Source organism: Xiphophorus couchianus, chromosome 8 (genome assembly GCF_001444195.1).
Source record: "Xiphophorus couchianus chromosome 8, X_couchianus-1.0, whole genome shotgun sequence".
Lineage (NCBI taxonomy): Eukaryota > Metazoa > Chordata > Actinopteri > Cyprinodontiformes > Poeciliidae > Xiphophorus > Xiphophorus couchianus.
Genome location: NC_040235.1, coordinates 5,230,030 through 5,235,192, shown reverse-complemented (window position 1 = coordinate 5,235,192; position 5,163 = coordinate 5,230,030). Strand labels below are relative to the sequence as shown.

General features: G+C 39.4%; 1 long non-coding RNA gene across 1 annotated transcript; it reads left to right on the top strand.

Annotated features, from left to right (window-relative positions):
- The first annotated feature begins 2,576 nt into the window (after positions 1–2,576).
- Positions 2,577–4,469, top strand: LOC114149827 (uncharacterized). Its single transcript, XR_003596593.1, has 2 exons — positions 2,577–3,999; positions 4,149–4,469. It is a non-coding gene; the product is annotated as an uncharacterized LOC114149827 (long non-coding RNA).
- Positions 4,470–5,163: the final 694 nt, after the last annotated feature.

The window sequence follows — 5,163 nt, the reverse complement described above, 5'->3', positions numbered from 1 at the left end:
TAATACATATTCCAATAAACTAAATGAAGACTCACCAGAGCTTCTTCGCTTTTCTTCAACATCATTCTAGCACCGCCATCCTCCTGAATATAATAAATATAATATAATATAATAGAAGAGAAGAGAAGAAGAGAGAAGAGAAGAGAAGAGAAGAAGAGAAGAGAAGAGAACAGACGAGAAGAGAAGAGAAGAGAGAGGAGAGAAGAGAGAGAGAGGAGAGAAGAGAAGAGAAGAGAACAGAAGAGAAGAGAGAGAACAGAAGAAAGGAGAGAAGAATAGAAGAGAACAGAAAGAAGATAAAGAAGAGAAGAAAGAGAAAACAGAATATAAGATAAGATAACAAGATAATAATATAATAGAATAAATATAACATCAATAATATAATATAACATAATATAATAAATAATATAATATAATATAATATATATAAATAATATATAATTAACATGTTAAGTGGTCAGTATGATCAGGTGTTGTGTAGCCGTTGCTAAAGGCTAATTTTGCTGCTGTTTCAGCCTCATTGTGATGAAGTAAAACATTGTGACTAGAGTAACTAACTTTTAGACAAAGTTAGTAGTAACATTTTGAACTGTGAGTATTCCAGAATTAAAACGGTTTAACCAAAAATATTTCGTTATACATGTGAAAGTAAAGTGACAGCAAGATATTATAAACAAACAATGTTCATGGCAACATTCCTGACAGGCTGTTTACCTCTTTCACATGGAGTTTCTGACTCCTGTTGCCTTTAAGCCCTCTGAGCCTTAAAGGGGGGCCTTCAAAATAAAAGCACGCGAGTGGAAGATTTCAAAATTCTTCGCAACTTCGGTGAAATTATTAGGTGAGACGAATGTGACTGTCACCAGTATTGGGGGGGTGATACGTCCCCCGGTTCCTCTGCCTATGGAAAAATAACATTTTATTGATAAAGTAGAGGGATGATATCAGCCCATCAGATGGTTTAGAAGAGGGAGAGGAAGCATCATGGGACTGCAGAGGTCCTTCACCTGATCCTGGTTGTTGGGACAAGAACTTTGTTACTGAACTTAAGGACATTTTTCATGTTTCTGTACGTAAGTAGATTTAATGGTGGGAACTTTTACTCCACTACATTTTACAGTATCTGTACTTTCTACTTCACTACATTTCTATAAAGCGTTGCGTTACAAGTTACATCCAAGTCGCTTTGCTCTTTTTGATTTGTTCTTTAGTTTGAAAGTAATCAATGATTCTGGTGCTGCCTTTGCCTCCCTGATATCATGAACTGCTAGCTTTCAAAAATTCACCATCAAATCTGAAAAACATATCGAGGAAAGTTAAGCTGCTAAACGCTGTCTGAGTTTTGGGTGTTAAACTGATTTAGGTTAGAGAAGTTTTATGTAATCTTACCAGCTTCTAGTTTAAATCGACTGCAATAAATAAAACAATTAAATAGTTGTAAGCAGCTGAACTGGCAGTAACATTGATTACTGCGGTCGGGGCGCATGGAGCGCAGCGTCTCCTGCCATGAATGTCCCAGTAACGTTAAACTCCTCCACATCCTGGTTACTGAATTAATGTGAATAATCTCCATCTCATATTTACATTTACAGTCATATTCAATAAATTAGAATATTGGTTCCCATGAGGCTCGTTGGTAGGATTTTAAAACAATTTAAGCAGATATTAAACATATTTTTCATCAGACCCAAATTTCTACATTAAGGTTTTTTATTGGTCTGTAATCTGATCAGAAATGTCATGTTTTCATTAACTGTAAGTGTCAGGAAACGGTGTGAGGTAGTGAAGGCAGCAGGCGGGAGACCCAGGATGTGAAGAAATAAATGTTTTTAATGAAAAATGTCCAAAAATTACTCAGTCCACCAAATCCAAAAGCCGGGCAGCACGGCCGGGCGGAGCCTGGGCTGGACGCCGGTAGCAACCGGTACATGAAGGATGAGACGAGAGACTGGGCACACAGACTATAGGGAACAGGAAGCCAGGTGAGACGAGGACCCAACAGAGACACAAGTGACACTAAATACACAGAAGGTAATCGGGGAATGAGACACACCTGGGAATCATCAAAGGGAGGACAGGACAGAGACTCAAAATGAACACAGATCATGACAGTAAGCAACAAATCATGATAATTTATAAATAAAAGCTTTAAAACAGTTTGTGGGGAATTAATCTGTATGATGTGTTTAACTTGTGAGCCGAGTTACTGAAATACATTTATAAATATTCTAATTTACTGAAAATGATTGTAGTTAAGGACTGTTAGAGAGACGCAGGTCATCCTGATATTCTGATGCATAGAATCACAAATCTAAATCTAAACTGTCACAGAGAGTAAACACAATAAAACATGATTTATCTGCAGCTTTAAATGGCTCATTACTGATGTAGTACAATTAATGTGATCGGTACACTTAATGATATTGTATTAACCATTAGGTAAAACATTCAGCAAGTACTTTTACTTTAATAATTTAAATATTTTAAATACTTAATCAAGTAAAAATGTTAATGTGGTTCTTTTACTAGAGAACATTTTTGTCTGTTATTTGTACTTTTACTTCAGTACATTGTTTGAGTTCTTTCTCCACCTCTGGTGAGCAGCCAGTAGGTGGCGCTAGAGTCAGGAGGAGGCAGCCTGGAGAAAAGGCTGTTCCTCCCTGATCTGTTTCCAAGCAGTCAGAGTGTAGAAGTTGAGAGCTGGAGAAGTTTCCTCCTGTTGCTGCAGCAGCAGAGATGTTCTGCTTCATGGACTAAATCAGGTTGGAAAGAGGAGAGATCTTTACTGAGCTGCTGGATAAAAGCTTCTGAAACATTTCAACTCTTTCTGGAAACTAATGAGACATAAAAACAATGGATGTTTTTACCATCCAGACCTTTAGAACCAGTTCAGGTCAATAATTATATTCTTCTTCTTATAAGCTTCTTCTTGGCCTCTGATTGCAACAGCAGGACAATCCAACATTTTAGTCTGACTTCATCTGGAAATATTTCTTTGACCCTGAATCAGTTTGAAGGCAGGCCAGCTCCTCATCAGAGCTGAGATCTTCTCTGTCCTCCATGCTGGAAATGTACAAGTCCAGCAGCTCCTGATCAGTGACATCAGAGCGTGACATCATCAGTAGAACGATGATGTCATTTCCCTCTCAGAGCAGCTTGGAAATCTGAGAGGAAAGATGCAAACAAAGACTCTCTGGACTGTTGGATCTGCTGGTTCTGGTTCCAGATGCTCCTTGGACACTTTCACAAGCCATTACTGCAGCTGCTGGATTCAGGATGCTGCTTCTTCTTCTTGGTCTCATTGTAAATGTGTGCAGCAGCGCCACCTGGTGGTGTTGGTTGGTAGAGGAAGTGCTGAAAGGTTGGAGGTGTTTGTCAGAGGTGTGTGATGATGGAAGCCTCTCCCTGGTTTGTGAGTCTGAGCTCAGAGATCAAATCTCTGATTCTTGTTGAACTCTTTGTTGAATGTGATGCAGCTTCTCCTTTTTAATGTTTGTATTTCTGGATATTACAGTGAGGCCACAGCAGGTTTTCAGCAGCAGGGCTGTTTAGTGTTTCATTCCTTCATCTGTGTGTGGGAGTGTGGATGGAACAGGTATCCAGGTGTTGTGTCAGAGTTTAGATTGATTGTATTTTAATGCTGATTATTAAATCAGGTTGAGCTTCCAGAAATGTTTCCTTAGTTTCCTGATGTCCTTTTAGGCTTCAGTGAGTTTCTTCAGGTTGTTACTGAGGGATTTCCTTTCTCCTCTCTGTTGGAGCTTTTCCTGTGTTTGGAGAAATGAGTTGTGCTGCAGCAGCACCAACTGTCCTTCCTACATCCACTGCAGTTTGCAATCCAAATGTTGGACTGTTCCTGTCTCAGTGGAGGACAATGTGTGTCTGAGAGACATGTAATGTCCATGTTTGCTGCTGAAAGAGACTGATGGTCTGACCCCCCTCCTCCTTTCAGGGTGGAGCCTGCTGGAGTCCCATTCTTGACACCAGGTGTGAGGAAGTGTAAGTGTGTTTTTCATCTGATTCATGACAACAAAGCAGCTCACATTCAACCATCTTCAAACTGTCACATCACTCATTCAGGAGTCATCATCAAAGTGTCAATAAATGATCAATAACTGCAGCTGGATTGTGTTTGTTCTCTCCATCAGATTCCTGTCAACTCACCATCGACACAAACACAGTGAACAGAAAACTCAAACTGTCTGAAGACATCAGGAAGGTGACATATGTGAAGGAGCTTCAGTCATATCCTGATCATCCAGACAGATTTGATTGTTATCATCAGCTGCTGTGTAGAACTGGTTGACTGGTCGCTGTTACTGGGAGGTTGAGTGGAGAGGAGAAGTTTATATATCAGTGAGTTACAGAAGAATCAGGAGGAAAGGAACAGTAGAGACTGTTGGTTTGGATGGAATGATCATTCCTGGAGTCTGAGCTGCTCTGATGTTGGTTACTCTGTCTGGCACAATGACATAGAAACTCGTCTCTCTTCCTCCTCTGTTTCTAACAGAGTAGCAGTGTATGTGGACTGTCCTGCTGGCATTCTGTCCTTCTACAGAGTTTCCTCTGACTCACTGATCCTCCTCCACTCCTTCAACACCACATTCACTGAACCTCTGGTTCCTGGTTTGGGTTCTGTGGCTCAGGTCCGGTTCCTCAGTGTTTCTGTGCTGATTTGAGTCTAAAGAGTCTAAAGATTTTCCTCCTGTCAGAGAAACTCTCTCACTGTTGAACAGATAGTTCAGTCTCTACAATCTGTTTCTTGATGAAACAATTTGATTGAATCCTTGGAAACTTTTTTCTTCCAGTCCTAAAAAGATGGAAGCTGGGATTATTCCAGGATTATTCCAGGAATATTCCAGGATCCTCATGTTTTTCTGTTTTTTCCAGTCAAAGCTTCACACTGAATATCAAGATGTTGTTTCTCTTATTTTTTCCTTTCATTCATCAGATTTCATTGAAATGTTGATCAGTTTTTCTCAATCACTGAACATTTTCTGTTTCTATCGGCTCCTATTTTTCTAAACATGTCAGATTTGAATATTAAATCTTCCTTTGTAAATTTGCTGCAGTTTTTCTTCATGTGTTTTAGAGAAGTAAAAACATTTTTTCTGCATTTGGTTCATTTGCTGCTCATTCTGTTCTTTTCCTGGTCAAATTTAA